This window comes from Sturnus vulgaris, chromosome 1 (assembly GCF_052056855.1).
Source record: "Sturnus vulgaris isolate bStuVul1 chromosome 1, bStuVul1.hap1, whole genome shotgun sequence".
In the NCBI taxonomy this organism is placed as follows: Eukaryota; Metazoa; Chordata; class Aves; order Passeriformes; family Sturnidae; genus Sturnus; species Sturnus vulgaris.
Window position 1 is genome coordinate 107,507,383 of NC_142243.1, and position 19,782 is coordinate 107,527,164.

The 19,782-nt window shown below is 39.7% G+C and overlaps 1 protein-coding gene across 4 annotated transcripts in view; it reads left to right on the top strand.

The window, feature by feature from the left end:
* Positions 1-2,964: 2,964 nt before the first annotated feature.
* The window catches only part of DLGAP1 (DLG associated protein 1), a 395,903-nt gene continuing 379,085 nt past the window's right edge, over positions 2,965-19,782 (top strand). For all 4 annotated transcript variants that reach the window (XM_088173596.1, XM_088173605.1, XM_088173604.1 and 1 more), the window contains exon 1: positions 2,965-3,225. The gene's annotated coding sequence lies outside the window, so the exon portion shown is untranslated. The remainder of the gene's footprint in view (positions 3,226-19,782) is intronic.

Here is a 19,782-nt window from a genome sequence, read left to right on the forward strand (position 1 = left end):
TCACCGCATTTTCAGGCTGAAAAGCGTGGTAAATACCAGCTTATGGAAGGAGTTCATTTAAGCGTGAGTACAGTTTAATTATGCAGCAATGCCAGTCAGGATGACTTCTTTCACCATCAATGCAAATAGAACTTCCTCCAACGAAAGAGATCAAAGTGTAAGTATAAGGGCTTTTACATTTGGGGTCATTTGACAAACTGCAGATGGTTGAAGACATTCATACTGATCTATCTCACTTCTCCAGGCCATTTAAAACGTTTCCTTTCTGACTGCTACTTTTCTAATCTGAAAACTATTTTGGAACTTTTTTTGTTGTTTTTTTCCTGGTTTTACTTTCTTGTTTCTTGTTCACCTCCATTCATTTACTGTCCTTCCTGAAACCCTCTGTTTCACGGCCTCTTCTCAGTTTTATTCGTGTGTGCCATATCTCACAGAGCCAGGAAAAGAATCTTTGTTCCCCTCTCGGAAATCTCTCCCCCGAACTGCACATCTTCTGAGATGCCTGGGACTACTGGGGCTATTAGTACAGAAAAGCGATATGCCTAAAATCAAAATAATTAGTGGCTCACAAGGACCATCTACATCATTGTGTAAAATAGCTTGAAGTTCTTATTTCTCCAGGATGGAGACGCCTCTAGAACTATCGGGAGAGACTTTATAACAAGGCTTCCCTCTCCTACTCTCTTGGCCCAGCTAGATTGAAGTCAGGCAAGTAAGAAGGATCCAGAAAATTCACTAAATATTTTACATTCACATTAGGGGAGTGGAAGTAAAAAAAGAAAGGAACAAAAATCTTCGTGCTGGTACTTACTTTGAGATCAGATAATTGTATGCATAAACAAAATTTATGCTCTTTCCTTCTTACTCTTCACTCTTCAAAGGAAATTTGGTCTACTTAATTTTCAGGAAGTTTGGATGAACGCTAAAAATGTGTTATCTCTTTTCATGACTACCTAGTTCTGCTAACTAATATAATCGACCAGTTTGGTATAAATTTTTATAAACTATCAGACGTAACATGACTAACTGTTTTTTAACTTCACAGACCTATGGAAGGCGGGCTAAATCTTCACGTAATTACGCAGCAAACATTACATAAACTCTGCTAATTAGATCCTCACACACCATCACATTTTAAACAACACATTATGACAGATTTGAACCTAACTTGAAAATATAGTTTATGATGACAAGATAAAAAATTCTTGTTAAGAGATAAGAGCATAGGATAGTGCTGTGTTTACAAACACTGAAGCAAAACAGTGAACCCACTACTCTTTCACTTATTTACCTGAGTTACCTCAGATTCGGTATCTGTTTCAGTTTAGAAACTAACAGAGTATATGTACCTTTATTTTATAAAAACAAACTAATTATGTGGCTTTAGGGTGCAATTTGGTTTAACAACGTCATGCTGACTTGATTTGTAAAATTTAGTAACAAATCGTGTCTTTTTTATTTTATTGCAGGACTTCTGGAAAGTCTCAGAATATTTTATTGTCAACAGCTAAATCTTAACAAGATAAATAGTCTTCAGTGATTTCCCCTGTACACCACCTATTACACCTACAACTAAAAAAACAACCCCAAGAACTGTTTTTAAATAGACTGGCCAATTTTTTCCCCACTCAATTGGTTGATTGCTTGTTAATTAACATAATTATCAACACATCAGAATTTCCTATCTTATGCAGCCTGTAGATACGACCTACACTTGCACTTAAAAATGTAAATGAAATTTCATCCTTTCCTCCTATTTTTACCCCTGAGATATTAGGTCTACCTTGTCCATTACAAACAAACAAAAATTTAGTATAAACAGCATACCTGATATCCCTGCCAATATTTTTTTTTCATGCTTATCATATAACAAACCTTTTTCTATGACTAATATTATTTTTTAGTCCATATGTATTACTTTTTTGTATAAAAAGTAAAATATCAAGTACACTTCTCACTAACTTTTCCTGGCTTGAGGCTTAAAGAAATCACATCTTGAAACTTGCTGGTATGACTCACTAGTAAATTTAGGACAATAGGAATAATATGAGCATTCTGTTAGCTCGTACTCTGTTCTAGCTATTCTGTAAATTGTATGTCAAAATCTCATTTATATGCATATGTGCCGCTATACAGCCAAAAGATTTATATAGTATTTGATATTTAGCAAATAAGTGACTTGAACCACTGTTCAAACACCTTTTAGTAAGTCCTACACCGTGGCTGAAATTTAAATGTCCCTGACTGGACAGGCGAGGATCAGTGTGCCCGCACCGTGGCCCGGATGAGCGCAGCCTTTCACCGCCTTTTCACTTTCTCTGCTCGCTACCACAAACATTTATAGTCACACCTGCAGCTCTCACAGACGCCCAGCCCGCAGTCCGCACCTGCATCCCCGCCCCGCAGCGGTGTCCCGCGCAGGGACAGCGGGGACCCGCGTGCTTTGTGGGGTCCCCCTGCCGCGCCCCCGCCTCCAGCAGCACCCCCGGGGAAACGCCGCGGGACCCGCTCCCACGCCCCCCGCCCTCCCCGGCTCGGCTGGGACCCCTGGGAGGGCGCCGCATCCCAGTCCCACATGGAGCATCCCCGCTGTCCAAGGGATGCCTCCGGGAGACATTTTTGGGGCAGAAATATGTGGGGGGTTTTTCAGCCGCTTCCTGCGGGGCTCGGGTAGCCCGGGGTGCAACGGAGTCCCGTGGGACGGAGGCCTTGAGGGTCTTTCCCGAAGGCATGTCCTTGGGAGCGGGCGGGAAGGGCGGCCGGGCGTGCGGGGCTGGCGCGGAGGGGCAGCCCGGCTGCCGCCGTAGTAAGAGAGCTGCTCCTCCGGTGGTTGGGCTGGGGAGCTCTGGGCTCCTCCTCCTCGTCCCCCCCAGCAGTGCACAGCCGGGCGTGTGACTGACGAGTCTCCCCCCGTCTATCTTTTTTTTTTTTTTTTTTTTTTTTTTTTTTTTTTTTTTTTTTTTTTTGCGATGGGTACACACACCGAGACACGCACATGACAGCACTTGGGTGCCAGCACCGGTGCATCGCCAGGAGGGCTGTGCTTCACTCCGGGCACGCACACAGGCATGCTGCTGCTGCTTCTGCTGCTGCTGGAAGTCTTTCTGCACGGGGATTAGCAGCCGCCTCTCGTTCTCTGTATTTCCCCGTCTCTTTCTTCTCCCTTCCTTCCCTTCCTCCTTCTCTCCCTCAAACGCCTGACTGACGGACGGCGGGCAGGAAAAGGTAAATGCGGGCGTGCTGTTTGCTGACGGTACGGAGGGGTGATGGTGTTCGCGGCGTGCTGCGATCTACGCCCTCGGCTCGCCGGGCAGCCTGCCTGCCTTGCCTGCCCTCCCGCCGCGCCGGCGGCTGCCGCGGCCGCCGCTCCCCGGCTCTCTGCGGCTCGGGGGATCGGCTTGTGCCGCGAGAGGTTTGGCTTCCCCAGCCCCCCCTCGTCTCTCTTCTTCCCCCGGGCTGCGAGGTGGAGAGGTTCCCCGCTATTGTGCTGCTCGCACTTGGCACCGCGGGTGCGAGCGTGCGGGAGCGCTTAGCCAGGGTTTCGCGGGAGGAGGCTGGCTATTAATTGCTGTCTGCGCGGAAGACGAGAGCGCTTCCCCTGGCAGGGAACCTGGGCATTATTTATTAATCGGGGCTGGAGAGTAGCAACGGGAGGACTCGTCGTCGTCCCCGCGTCGTGTCCCCCCTCCCCGTTTGCTGCATCATTCAAATGAGTAATTCCTAGCTGGTCTTGCGTTGCGGGGCTCTATCCCCCCATCCGCGGGGTTTCTGCCAGCCGCCGTGGACTGCCATCCTCCTTAGCCCGGGGTAGCGCCTCCTTCCCCGGGGAGCCTGTGGGGCAGTGGTGCGGGGGCATCGGCCCCACCGGGTCCCGTGAATAGTTGCCGGCACTTGCTCGGGCCCGAGTTTGTCCCGTGTCTCTCGCTGGCAGGGCAAGGACAGTGGGGTGGATGTTTTCCTCCCCTCTCAGCGAAGCCCGCGTGGTGCGGGGATCCCGTGGAACCGAGAGCCCCGCCAGACTCGCACGGACCCCGATCCAGACTTCCATCCCCAGCGGCGCGGTGCCTGGGAGCGCGCTTGAAGCCGGCAGGGGACAGGAGGGAGGCGGTGTTGCGGAGCCTGCCCTCCCGGGCCGCTCGGGCAGCGGAGATCCCCGCCGCGGGGAGAGAGGGAGACGGTCAGGCCGGGCAGCACTGCCCTGGTAGGGGCACCCCCTCCGTCGGCCGGCCCCGGTTCCGGCTCCAGCGTGGCTCAGGTGTGGGCATTTAGCGGCGAGGAGCTCCTGGGATCGCCTGGGCAGCCCCCGGGGCGGAGAGAGATTAAAGCGCCTCCCGGGAAGGGCAGGCCTCCCTCTGCCGTGCCCGTGCCCATCGCTCCCCGGGCAGCGGGACCGGCACCGCCGCTCCCCGCCCTGCGGGTGCCGGAGCGGGCTGGCCCCGGCTGCTGCTGTCTCCCCGTTCCTCTTCCTCCGGGAAGCGAGGCATTTAGCAAGGTCCGTTATGTAATTACAGCTTTTTTCCCCCCCCTTTTCTTGTTGCTTGTTACTAAACCCGGCTCAGGATGCCGGCAAGGAAACACCGTGCTTGTTTCTGAAGGAAGCTGATAGCTTGATCTCGGAGAAAAGGAATAATATTTTAGTACTTTGGTTTCACACATTATCGATTTTTTGGTTAATCGCATCTCATTCATGTTGCTTTCTATACCTGTCACTGGTACCTAAATATGCTGTTAAAGACAGAAAGCCAAAAAAAAAAAAATAGAATAGTAAGAGAAGCAAAATCCACGCGAACTGTAGAGGACAGCATACGAAGTTGGTTATTAAAAAAAAAAAGGAAAGTAGTTTAACTTATAGCCCACTTAAAAGTGGAAGGTAGGTGTGCTTGAAGGTATGGTGTATGCTCAGCTTGTTGTATTGGATTGTATTTCAGTGTTAATGCACCTTTAAAAAGGCAACACTGATTTCCACTCCACTGTGGGTCCAGTGTAGATGTTTAAGGTATTTCCCCTCCCTTAAAAGACATTGTTCACTAATCCAAGAGATCCGTAAGTCTAAAGGGTGCATACTGAAGGATAAATAGGATATATATTTGAAGATCAAATCGCTGCTGATAGTAGTGATTACGTGAAAACTAGGAATAGTTAATGGAAGCAGCACAGTTCCTTGTTATCTTCTGTTACACCTTACTTGTCTGTCTGATATTGCATATGTCAGATAACTATATAAATTAGGTAATTAAATTGCATGTTTAAATTAGGTAATTAGTTAAATAATTAAACATATGGGAGTAAAATATGCTATTTATTAGAGAGCTTAATAAGTACTTTAAAGGGTGTAGTAGTGTTTCATTGTATATGTGTGTATATATATCCTTCTGATTTAAAGTTTTCCTTTACTTCACCAGAATTCTATACAGTTTAATTCAAGGCTCATTCGGTCTCTCTCTTATGGGATTAACTCTTGGAAGCATATCAATGTAATCTGTTTGTGTTAAGCATTGCAACGTTCTTTCTGTAAAGGTACTGCATCTAAGTGCAGCTCTGCCTAGTGATGTTTCCACCTGGAAATACAAAAAGAACTGCGTAAATAATTCATGAGATAGTGTAATAAATGAAGGTAATCCCACACCAAGAAAGAGTAATGCAGGAGGAAGAATCCATGCGATTTTTTCATTGTCATTTTCACCCTGATCTCATATCATTCAGTAATTAAAATTTTCACCCAAATTGTAAGAGACAGATGCAATGCTCTGAGACTGGCATTGCCGTTTTAAGTAGATGAGATTTTAAGGTACTTTAAAGTGAGATAGTTTATTCAGCCCTTAATCTCTGTAACCAAACTTAATTTTTACTGCCTCTGTTGTATTTTATCTCAAGATTTAAGAAAGCTATTTTTGTCATGGGCACGTAATTAATACTTGTTCTTCTCTTATGCCAAATTTTGTACTTGTGCATAAAGCTCATCCAAAGGAACCTGAAAAGTGGATCTCCATGGTAACGAGAGAGAGATTGAGAGAGAGAGAGGATTTTCTCCCTCACCATAGGTCAAGACCAGACGCCTACTCATTCCTTAACTTGTAGCAGCATTCATTGGCACCTTCCTCTCTGTGGTTATTTTGCCTCCTGGGGTGTGCTTTTACTGTTGTCTCATGCTTCTAGAGTGAGAACGATGTTACGCTGGATGAGGACAGCTTCTGGGTCTCTCCCTGCCCTAATCCTCACTTCTGCTTGCATTGTATTTAAGCGCTTCTATGCCTATATGATTTTACTGTGGGGGTTTTGGGAAATAGCTTGTTTTCCCCATTAGATTTTTGTTTTGAAGACCTGTCTTGTCTCTAACTCTGTGTAATATCTGACAGAACCTTATTCATTAGTCCTCATTACATGAAAGTGTATTATCTCCTTTCTCTCTATTATTTTGTGCTGTTCTTTTGAGTTTTAGGTGTTTCATACAGTAAAAGCAGTCTACTTCTTCTCACCTGGGAACAGGGCTGAATTTTATTTTTTTCAGTCAGTATGTGAGATGTGATACTGGGATTACTGTTTAGAGATGTTCAGCATAGAAAGCCTTTCTTTTGCCCTAACTCCGTCATTACAAAGCAGCAATATGGAACAACTCTTCCTGGGGAATCACAGGAGTTTTTTCCCTTTTTCTTCTTTGAAGAACTGTCTACCTAGACTGTGTCTCTTTCAAAGTTAAGATGAACACATTTTATTCTGGATGATCCTGTAGTCAGATACTTAAATTTTTCACTGAGGAATGTAATGTATTTTCTATTTCCATTCTCCATTTCTGTACTCAGTTTTTGTAGCTTCGATTTCATGAGAAGATACCAAATGGCTTTTTAAATGACTCCCTTAGGTTGCTGGTGTACCAGGTCTCCCTGGGCATATTTCCAGCTCTTTTGCCTTTCCCTGTGACATGTCTTGGGATAATTTGAAAACATCTGCTAAAGCAACCATCTTAATATAAGACAGCAGTCATCATTTGTCACTGAGCAATATGTCATTTGTGGCTCTCTAATTGGAAGACAGATGCTGATGCTGACTTTGGCCTTCTTAACTTGTCTAGTTGGCAGATTGTCTGTAGAAACACTTTGCAGTGCTTTGAAATCACACAGTGTATTTCTAATTTTCTGTATCTCTGTGTTTTTTAAAGAATTGCCTGTGCCATTTGAAAATCTGCTCAAGAAACCATAATGATAGCAGCTAGTACATTCATAATCTGGCTTTCCAAGTAAATTTGACTTTATGCATCTCTCCAGTGTCTTCTGGCTAAATGAAAGCCATTTTTAAATAGCTGCCTGTGTAGCATTTTCTTTAGCCTTTGTCTATGAGCAATTTCTGATCTCTTGCTGCCTGATGCCCTGTCCCTGTATTGGTGGCATTTCAATGAATGTCACTCATTCCAGTTCACCTTTAACATCACCTTTAACTAAGAAGGTTCTTCGTGTTCTGATTTCTTATGCTAAGGAAACTAGGAATTTGAAAATTGAACCTGTATCTGTGTGAAGAAAATGTACACTTCTAGATGCCTAGATCCAGGCTTTGTACCTCAGTTGCCATGGTTCAGATGACAAAGGCATGTGTATCCAAACATCTCAGTAGTTACAGATGATGTCTTATGCCTAGAAGATGCTTTTTTAAGCTTTGTGGGTTAATTTTGAATGTAGGTTGCAGTAGCTTGAGTTGACTTGCAATATCTAACAGCTTTCAGCATCTTGACTCTGATGGATCAAGGCAAGGATTTCTTTATTTTTATTTTTTTTTTCTGTTGTAGAAAAGGGAGATAAGCAGGTGAGGACCCCCAAAAACTTTGCACATCAGTTGTGCTTGAAAGCCTATTAATTGTTCTGGGTGTACATCCTCTCTGGAGGTATTTCAAGGAATGTGCTGATAGGAGGGTAGCTGAATTACTTTTTCAAATGAAGGGAATGGTTTTTTTTCAGCCAGCTTCCTGAGTGCGACTTCAGTTGCTAATTCTGTGCTTGTACACACTTTCTTCCCATGTGTCTGTTTAGTTTTGCAGGTGGAACAGGATTATATATGTAACTGGAGGTCAATAACAATAAGAGAAAATGATTAACAGTCTCACCTACCTTTGTCATGGTAACTTCAGTTTTAGCAGTGTGCATCCAGCATTGAAAGTCAACACTGAGAATTACTATCTCACTACTGCTCTGCGTGTTTCTTTTGTCTTGTCATCAGGAGATAAAAAAAGAAAAAGGAAGAAAAAAATTAAAGAAGGGTGGACATGAAATCGAGGTGCCTGCTTTGTGGAAGTGGTCTCAAGAGTATCTTTTCATTTATAGCTGGTCAACAAACAGTATGCAGTTGCCTTTGTCCAGCCAAAAGCATTGAGAGTCAGCATGCTCCGAGGATGCAAGGTGTCTCTCAAATGTCCAAAGTATGTGAGAATCTCTATCTTCTTTCCATCCTGCAGCAGGAAGAATTTTGGAGACCCTGCAACATACCATTCACACAGGGTGACCTTCATTTCATGGTTAATAGAGGAATGCAGCTTCTTGTTTTGTGGTGCTGGAACTGCATTGGTGGGAGTGTTTCACAAGGACTTCAGAGATCCTTTGTTCTCATCCAGCTGTGTCTTCTGGCTATCTGTTGTATGGTATAGCTTTTTAGCTTTTCTTTCTTTCTTTTTTTTTTTTTTTTTTTTTTTTTTTTTTTTTTTTTTTTTGGTGTGTGTGTGACTAAATTTTTAGCAACATCACTAAATTCTGTTAGCAGATCCCGTTTTCTAAGAGCATACCATAAGGATAGGATCTGAGGAACATGATCTACTGCACAGTGCATTCCCAAGCTGGGGATTGGAATTGATGATCTGTAAGGTCCCTTGCAACCCAAACTGTTCTATGGTTCTGTGATTCACCTCTGTGTTCTTTCTAACAGATCTTTACTTGCAGACAAGTGCTTATTGCTAAATTTATTTACAGTTTTGTAAATAATATTGGTGAATATCCCAATGAGGCTTTTTAGTGGCAATGGGATGGCAAAGTAGTATCAAAGGAGAAAAAAAATCATGAAGGAAGGAATGAAAGAGGTAGAATTAGGAGAATTTGTTATTTTGAATAAATTAAGTATTGCAAACAGTGTTAAAATAATTTAAGTTTAAAAATGAGTGGTAATTTTGCAATTCCATTCATAGAAGAACTGGACAACCATGAAATGTAGTATTTGAGAAGATGATTAAAACTATTTTCTGAGGAAAATATCCCAAATATCTAGATGGCATCTATCCTTTAATAACAGCAACAAAGTAGGGCTAGTGATTACTAGATTAGTGATACTTTGAAAAGTATCATATGTATATCATTGTATGAAATTAAATACTCTAGAAGAACAGATGCAATGTCTGTTTAGGGAGCACTGTAAATTTTAGTGAAAAAGGTGGATTTCTTAAAAATTTTGATATGGATATCTACACGATAAAATTAACTCAAGTGGAATTATAAACTGGAGATGAAACCTTTTTCTCACTCATTTGGATCTCGCTCTTCCCTGGAAAAAGAATAAATGCAGGTTTCTTTTCTTAGCAACAACAACAAAAGTAAACCAAAGAAACAAGCTACTGATACTGCAGTAGGAGAGACAACTGAATGGTATTCAAACCAACTGTCCTATTAGCTCAGAAAAAAAAAACCAACTTTTTAATTCCTGAAATACTAGAAACTTACTTGTGTAAAAATTATGGTTGCATCTTCCCCTTTGTTTTGTCTTCAGGTTTTTCGGGGGGTTTTTTGGTCCATGGCAACTACTTCAAAAATTGCATTCTTTGTAGAGCTATTCCAATATCCATGTAATGTCCTTTACAGAGTTGCAGTGGCATGGTAGTTGACGAGCATTCACTTCACCTTGGGTAGAAATGTTAGTTGGAGTTTCTGTAGGTAACCTGCTAATCTATGTGGTGTTTTTTATCATACTGTGAAGGTGTGTGGGCTGACTTCCACCATTATTTGTATGTTCTTCTACATCTCTATAACGTGATATAAGTGTCCCTACTGGGAATCTTCATGCTGTGTTTTGCAGGGAGAGTTATACAGCAGAATTATATATGAACAAAAAGCTAAGTACAAGGACGTTCTGCTGTATTCAAGTACTTTGGTCATTTACAAAGCAGGCAGTACATGAGGTACTTCTAAAATCAGTGCAGTGTGCTGCAAAATAATTAATGTGTTATGTTAAATTACTTTCCAGAGGATGTTTTTGACAGAATCAAGGCAAAATGCCTTGAGAGTATACTAAAGTTCTTGACCTGATCCTTTGCTCTTTATGCTGACTGGAATTTTGAGCATGAACTGCAGGGGCAGGCTGCCTGCCCTCTACGAGATGTTAAATGTTGAGCACCAGTTGGTCAGGCCCATATTGGAGGGGTTTTTTTAAGGTGAAAAAATGCTGAAATGCAGTAGCAACACTTGTATGTGTTACACTTGTAGAGCCCTTCTGAAGACAGAAATATTTATGTAGAGATTACTCAAGGATCACAGCATTTCTACCTAGGAGAAATTAATTGTTTTGTGTTTCTTTATTCTAAATTTTCTGGTCCCTCAATGACAACACACAGCAAAGCATGTTGAGAGAAAGATGAAGGCTCATCTCAGTGCTCATTTCAGTTTCTTTTGGAACTAAAAAGAAATTGTGTCCAATGAGGAGAAAATTTTGCAATAATCAATTTTTCTAGCACACTCTGCACCTCTATAGAAACACTTTTTTACTATTTAACTTTCTGTAGTTTCCTTTGAGCTGCTGTAGGACCAAAATTAACTGGTCCATTTTCCCAAGGAGTTATAGTTCCTCTAAGAATAGAGAAACTAATATATAACAAAGCCTACAAATGGAAATTTTATTTGTTTAAAAGCTTCAGTATTATTATTCTGTAATGGTGTAATGCTAAAGTTTATTTTCATATTTAAAATACTACATAATTCAGAATAAATGCTGCCAGTGGTCTGTGCACAGTTCTCAGAGATCTCTGTGCAGTGTTGCCCTGATGAAAGAAAAAAATCTTTAACCTGAGGCTACTGCAGAAAACTCCAGTATTTCATTTTATTACAAATTAAGAGACAGTGATGAATAAACTGTATGTGGATTTTTTTTCTTGGTTCAACTGTGATTCTTGTTTGTTTTTATATAGAACTGGGATGATTGATTATTTGTGGTATAATTAATTAATTAATTAATGAGTTTGCCAGATCTAGTTTAGCCTTTTTGGCTTCGTTAGCATACAGAGTCCTTGCAGCTGATTTATACATGGATTTGAACAGATGCTGAAAGAGGCAGTGTCCTGGTTTTGAGCAATTTGTTTTGGGGTGTTTTTTTTAATAATTTGTATTAAAAAATGAACATTGTGTTGATTCTGGTTTTGTGTGTACATGAGAGTCTTGTGTTACTGTAGAACATAAATGATTTCAGTTTTGTTTGATGATTTTGCCTTAACGTTTAGTCTAACCATAAACTGCTCTGAACTCATCTTTCCTTCCATATCCAGCTCATGGCACCTACTGCCCACGTTAGCAATATGCTTGATAAATGTGGACTACGTCTTCAGGCTCACATATGCTTTGAATTTAGGTTTAAGTCAGGATTGATTTTTTTGGTGGGTTTTTTTTTTCCCTCAGCCACAGGGAGAGCAAGAGTGAGTGAGTTCCCTTTAAACTCCCTTATTCTTGATGTTGATCTCTCCCTGCTCTTTGGTTTTGTAGAGAAGGCTGAAGAGAAGCTGAGATTAGCTGTTCAGGCACAGTGAGACACTTTAAAGAGTTTTTGTTGCCTTTCTGGTAGAAGCAATGAGAGCTTCAAGGAGGAAAGGTGAATTCCCTTCAGGAAGGTGTTGAAGGCAGTAAGTGCACTCCTCACTCACATCTCAGGTCTGAAGAGGCCACTAGCTATTGTCATCAGGTGGCGTGGAGAACATGAATTTATAGACCTGGTCTCTTAAGTCAGTAGCAGACTGCACAAAGCCCGGGTCAGTCAGAGCTATGGTGGTGCTCACTTGACTGCACAGAGGGCAGACACAGCTGTCACAGGTCTGCTTCTCATGCATAGCCACTCAGCAGGTGGATTAGTAGACAGCTTATCTGCATAGTTATGGTGACTGGCCAGAATTTTGGGGGGCACCAGTAGCACAGTTACACTGCACTCATATTTTTGGTAATAGTAAGCACCCCGTGCTCTTGGTAAAGGAAATAGTATTGATGCAGGCAGACACGTGCCTTTTACAGAGTGTGTGTAGCCAATACATTATTTAGTATACCATACTGTATGGCTGAATAAATAAATACAAGATGCCTATAATAGTTCCAAATTGCAAAATCTAATATGATAATGCTTTTTCCCACCGCTAGCAGAACTCAGTAATTTATTACTACAATTTGGTGTCATGGATTTGATTCATTCTATTTTAGTGGATACAAACAAATTGCTTTACATTCCTGTAGTAGTTTATTACTCAAAGCTGAATTCCTGCTTTGTGTGATACTGAGATTCTTGAAAAAAAATATTTATTTCATTTATATATATTTTGGGAGGGGGGATAATTAAAATTTTCAGCACAAACTATTTTAAACAATCATCAGAAAATGTTTAATTCAGCAGTCAGGGGACAAGAACAGTTCTTGGTCCAGTTGAATTTCAATGACATATCATGCTGGAGCCAAACTGGATCCTCCCAGCATCTGATACTGTACCTGTATGAACCCAAATACTCAGTCACTTTCCAGTTTCATCTGTAATATGATTTTTTTATTAAGCTAAGCTGTCTACTGTGTGTTTTGTGCTAGAAAAAGTTAAGCCACAGTACTAGAAAGAAAATGTTTAAATACATTGATCAGTATGTGTGCTGCACATCTTATCTGTTTAAAATAGACAAATAATGAAAAAAAAATTAATTTTGCTTCCCCCTTTGAATTTGCAGCTTAGTCATGGATTGCTGCCCACAATTTTATGGAGCCTAATCATGTAGTCCTTTTTTAATAGATTCCATTATTATCATTACAATATAACACCTAAAGTAAGTAAATTAATTCAGTGGAGTCTCTCTGGAGCTAAGTTTGTGTGTGTGCTGGAAAATTAAGTGTGGCAAATGTAGTATTAATGGTTATTTTGTTAAGCATTTTCTTAGAGTTTGCATGGATATATTTTAAGAAGTAGGATTAATTTTTTTGTATTTATTACTAGGTCAAATACTTTTTGAAAGTAGGATGAAATTAGTCATGCTTTATCTAACAACTACTTTTAATTAATTCTGCTTGTGCTGATAAATAAAGGTGAAATTAAACAAAATATATACTGAACAAAAAAAATGGGGGAAAAAACCCTCAAAACTGTGTATTTTATCTAACTAGACCAGATCTTATTTCTCTTTATGCACCAACTGGATAGCATCAATAGAACACAGAAATATATTTGCAGTAGAGTTTATTTCAGTAGATGCAAAGTGCAGAAAACTCGGTTTGTCACTGGTGTGTTTACAGGGAGGTAAGTGGGATGATAGCAGGAATGGATTTGACTTAATCCTAGATTCAAGTAGGTGGAAATGTGAGCAACATAAAGCCAAATAAAAACCTGTTTTTGTTATGTAATTTCTTTTTTTCAACATCTACTATTTGGAGGTTTAAAGAATTTGCCTCACCCTGGACTGTTTGTGTTTTGGGGTTTTTTTGAAGAAGAGAGGGGTAGTGGATATCCCTGGATAGTGGAACACATAGCCACTGGAGGGAAGAAAAGACAAACGACCCCAAAACAAACCAACAAAAACCTCAAGGTCTTTGCTTAGCAATAGTTTCCATAGCCAATTAAGGAATTAATTCGAATTTTATGACCCCAAGATTTAGCACATAGAACATGAAGCCTCAGAATAGTCCATGAGTAAAACAAGAAGAGAATATGTGTATGAAATGCCTTAATGCATATCATAACTGGAATATCATTTGTGGAGGTCAGGACACAATAATACATGAGATGTGTTCTCTGTCTCCCCCTCAGTGACCAATACAATATTGCTATCCCTGTTGCAGTAACAGTATTGCCATTATTTATTTGGCAGTAATGAGTCTGAGTTTAGCAAGGAGAAATGAGTTCATAGGAAAATTGTTTTACATAACAGAAAATCACGTCACACTGAAGTAGTACAGATAATTTCAGAATTTTCCTTGCCAACTTTTTTGCAAGTGAACACATAATTGGAATTAATTTTATAACATCATGAAAATTTATAACCAAGGACAAAGATTAAACAATTTAAAGTTATTCTTTTAGATTTGCAAATATTTACACTCTTATAAATAACATCAGTTCCAAATGCGTTTCCTGTTTCAGGTATAATAAATAGACTTTTCCTACTTTCAGACCATGTCTGGCAATACAAGTGAAAATAGCACAGTCATTTGAAACAGTAAAGTGGAAAAAAAAGTTATAGTCCTAAACAAATTATAACATGCTGCATATTCCCTAAATAATTACCTAGTAGATGAAGTCAAGGCAGATTAAAATATACTTGTAGCTCTAAATTATAATTAATTCTCCATCGTATTTTGTCAGCAGTCTGAATGTCAATTTATAATTACCTTTCCAACTGTCCTATAAGGTCAAACATTATTGCAAGCTTTTTTCTGGCAGAGCAGTATCTATTGTGTCTGTCAGATTTCAGGGATCTTCTGGAAAAAGCTCTTAGTTATATAGTTTAGTTTTAGGTAGTCCTGCAGGGAGTTGGTCTTGATCTTTGTTGGTCCCTTCCAACTTGAGATATTCTATGATCTTAGATTGGGCAAAATCAGAACACACTTTGAAATAAAAAGCAGATTGAAACAGCTCCATATTTCAATGTCTTCAGCAAGATATATAAAAAGAAGCCTGTCCATAATCCAGCATAGCCTGGTGAAACCTCTAATGTATACACATATACTTTTTATTGTTAAAAGCATCTAATGATTGAGCATAGGTAGACTAATCCATAGGAGCCTGATCTGCTCCTCACTGAAGTCTGTGGCTCACACTGTAAATTTAATGTCTATCATTTCCTTAAGCAGGCATTGGATTGTGTCAATACATGAGCAAAAAAATCACCTCTTTTGTTTTTTTTTTTTAACTTTGAGACCTGCTGGGATATTAGCACATCAGAATGTTATCTCCTAAATGCTTTTCTTTTCCACGTGAATCATTTGAAAGGCAGACTTTATACTGCTACTTAGTCTCCTTTGTATGTGGTTAATATTTGTGGGGGTTTAGACATTGTATGTGCACAAAAACGACACTTTTGAAGGGACAAAAATGGCTATACAGGTTCAAAAGTGTGAATGTGCATGGATAACTGAAATCCTGCTTCAGCCTTGACTTTTTACATTGTAGACATATCTCAGGTTTCTTTCAAAGAAAAACTTAATCCCCACTTGGTGAACCTGCACATAGCCTAGGTTTTATCTCTGTCTCATGTTAGATGTATATGTAGTACTTAACAGAGGTTGAAGTAGTGCATGAGATCATCTAAGCTGACTTGAATTTTACATACAGAGGATGGAAACTGGCAGTTAAGCAAAATGTTGGAAGATAAAGATATTATTTTTCCCACTAAGGATCCGTAGTCATCAAGACTGTCAGATTCATTTGTGTGTCAATTACAGTATCAGAGGTGAAAAGTCAGGCTGCTCTTCAAGACAAGTTTTTCTAATTAGAGTAATGAATGTTTGATTAATATTCCATTAGTAATATATGATAATTATACCCTGATGGGCTGTCACTTTAAGTACGTACAGGGTAAGATCACAGATGCATTTTTATGTTGTTATGGCTTTGTCAGCTTTAGTTCCCATCAACAGTCAGCTTTATGCAGATGCTCACTGAAATATTTCAGAAATACATTTTGTCCGTAAGCCTGTTAAATGATTTTGCACGTCTGCTTTGTGGGTCAATGCCTATCTCTTGCTTTGTTTAACATTTCATCAGGGTTTTATGCTTTGACATTCACTTACAGAGAGAAACTTTACTATTCAGGAAATGTAATGTGTGAGGAAAATCCTGATTACTAACCGTGAATAAATCCAAATCAGGAAATAACAGCAACTTCATAGAAGCATGGTGGAAAATCTTTGGAATTCTGGAGGTTCAAAACGTTTCCCTACAGTAATAGGTTTTGTAGAGATGCATGCAATTAATACTCAGAATCCCTGAGTTAATGTCAGGTGTCTCCCTGAGGGTGACAGTGGCACTCAATGTGGCTCTGAGGGATGAGAGCTTACAGTGCTTTCCAGTGAACCTCACAGGCTTCACCTTTTAAAGCAGCTCTGGCACTCATTGCCAACTGTGGGCATCCTGGTATGTGAGCCATATTAAGATGGAATGGGGGAAAAAGGACTGGACGTGATGCTACAAATCTCATAGCAGAATGCTGGAGCAGCAGACAGAGGCTGTCTGGATGAACATCTGACCAAACTTTTCTCCTTGAATTGTTTTCCATTCAGGCTAGATCAGAAGACCATTTTCTTTGTGTTGCAACCTTTACATTTGGCTGAAAGCATGTGTCACAGAGCAAGAATGGAGCTTTCTTTCACAGTTGAAGAAAGGAAACTTAATTGATGCTGGCATACAGGTTTATATGGGCCATGTGTTAATTAGCCAAGGTTGCAAATGAACAGAGATGTTCTCCAGTTGTGTGTGTGCTTGCTGTAGTGTATATAGGAACAATTGCAGTATTTGAATATTTCATTCATTCTGCACTGAATTAAATTACGTTTTTTTCCCAACACCTTTAATCTTGGAACATTTTTATGCTATTAAATAATGTATTTTTTTTAAACTTAACAGAACTACTTTTTTTTTTTCTTTTTTTTAATAGTATCATGAAGAGATACAAGATCCCAAGAAGTTAAGAACTATAGTGCAGTGTGATCTGTCTCTTGGAGTAGTGAAGGAATGAGTTACTGTGGAGGACTGTTGCCCTTTCTGTGTCCAGCTGCAAATCTGTGAGAAGAGCTTTGCAATTAGCTTTTGTAAATAGTAGCTGACAGCAGAGGAGGGTTTGAGACTTTGGTTTCCTGGGCTCCACTCCAAGTTCTGGAATGAAATACACTTCAGTGACTGCATATCTCCCTGCCCCTGTCTCATCTGTCTCCCCTAGCCTGACTACTTTGTCTCCTCATCTTGACTCATGTTCGTTCTGTAGGCACCATGATTCTTACCTCCCTTTTCCTGCATTATGGTGAATGCTACCTCTGTCATGCTTTCCATAAAGCATGGATGGAGGATAGAAAGCACTGGAAACAATTAATTCTAATCTCATTTTTATCATTCATGGAGTTGTGCCCCACTGAACAGCAGTAAGCAATGACAAAGTCTTTTACTCATCTGCAGATTCAGGTGTGTTCGGTGACTGTTGCAGGTAGGGCTTGTTCTATGGGACTGGGGTACAATGAGGAGATTTATTTCAACTTCTAATGTACTCCTGTTGAGTGAGATGAAGCAGCAGAATTCTAAGGCCATGTCTTTTTGAGTTTTATTGCTTTCAAACTAGAATAACTCTGTTGCCCTATTTTTAAAATTGGGACCGGTAGTTTTTCTGTGAGATATTTTTAAGAATTAAACTTCAACAAAACTTTTTTTTTTAAACTCATATGCTCAAATGTATCTCAGCTACCCTTCTAAAAAAGTTTAACAACTTTGAATAACTCTGAATTTTCAGTTCATTTGTAACTCATATTATTTCACATTTTTTATTTGAACAAAATTAGTTAAATTATTAAATCTTAAATAAGATCAGTCTGTCTGTGGCAGTAGCTGGGTCTGAAGACATGCAGTCCATTGCCATTTAAGGTGGATTTCCTGTTCATAGGGGAGATTGTTTTACCAGGAACTTGTTGGTAGGATATCATGGATGACTCAGGACTGTGCAGTCTCTCTCAGCCACTGATATGGAGCTCCTTTCAAGGACAGTCTACAGAGTCTATAAGTTAGCAGTGGATGGTGCAAACTACTCACAGGTAACTTGAATCCAGCAGTAGAGCTGGACACTGCTTTAATGGACATGGGGCAGGAGAAACTTGGCCAGGAAGGGCAGTTTTGAGTTGTTGTTAACAGGATTTACCAGATTTTTCATAAAGAAATTTCTTATGGCACTGAGCCGAGAAATTGAGATCCTAAGGCAAAAGCAATTAATTAGGATTGTTTGGGGAAAGGATGACATAGCTGTTTGGAAAAGCATTCTTAGTAAGGTGAATGTGACCTTAGAAATCAACTGATGTTCTCAGTTTTATATCCTATTAAATATTCCTGACAACAGAGGAAGTTTTGCTTTAGAGATGTACAGTGTACAAATGTACACTCCATGTTATACCAGCTGAAAATTCCACATGGTATTTCCACGTTATTAGGAGTAAACTGGCCTTGTGACAGGAAGCACTTGTTATTCGAGAGAATGTTCATTGAATGGATTCCCTCTTTTAAAAGAGATTTTTGTTTCTTTGTGGAATTTTATTGGAGAAAGTGCAACAGTGCCCAAAAGGATAAGGAATCAACTAAAATGCTCGCTGGTTGTTATAATGTATATTGGACTAAAATGTGGTGCATACATTCATCATCAGCTGATATAGCCTCTGGTTTTAAGTTTTCTGATGCCAAATGATAATCTTTTTATTTTAATTCCTGCTAAAACTCTATTGTTCTTAAAACAGTGCTATCTTAAGGTTGTGCTGATAGCTTCATCCCCTCATATATTTCCTCATTTTTCCAGTTTAAAATGTATTTTTAAAATATTTAATTAATTTTCTGTGGTTTTGTTGTAGTAAATATGTACTTGAAAACTGCTTGAAGTGATTTTAAAGAATTTAAAACTCCCCTTTAGTCATTGTTAGTAGTTGAGCAGAAGCATTTGTTAACTTGATTTGATCAGATCTATGCTCCTTAGTGCAATTAAATCAAATGTAATCTAACATCAGCTTCTTTATATAGGATGAATAATGAGATTGTTTTCACCCGAAAACAATGTAATTTTTTTCTTATTTAACTTTTATTTTCCATTGGAATTCTTTGCACAAAAATTATGTATGTTGCTCACATTTTAGAGGCCTTTTGGTAGAGAGTACAATTTATTCAATTGCTAATATTAAACCCCTTTTCTTTACCATCTGTACCATATAAATGTTATTGACCTTCAGTATCATAGTATTTCTCAAATCATATTCACAACTAAAATATTCTCATAATGGTGACACCAAACACTGTATATTTCAGTGTCTTGAGATAATACTAGTGCTATCTGTAAAATAATATTTCCCATGTTCTCAATTGAAAAGCTTTGGAACCTTGTATTTGGTGTGCAGGAAGCTGTGCTTATAGATATTTTTAATGCTTATCCCTTTATTCTGCATTAATACTGCATCTTAGAAGCAATAGCTGGAGGAAGAATACTCCTGCTCGGCTGACAATTCAGGAGGTGTTGCTGTCCCTCAGAGAAAAAATTTAATTATGTCTTTTTCTTTAGGCTTACTTGGATTTGTGTGCTCTGTGGTGCAGGAGAGGATATGGGTCTTTTTCTCCTGTGGCAGACAACCCATTAAATGTACCTAATGCAATTGAAATAGCTGTTCTGAAGAACCAGTTCTTGTCCAGTTAATTACAGCTTTTTGATGTGTCATTTACTTGAGTGTCTTACCACAGCATCTTGTTTCTGGCAGAGCTCAGAGGCTGTCTGTTTTCATTAGCTGTGGGTGTGGCACATTGCAATAGAGGGAAGCCAGCATTGTTTGTTTTCCTTGATGTTACAATGCTACATAATAATCTCAT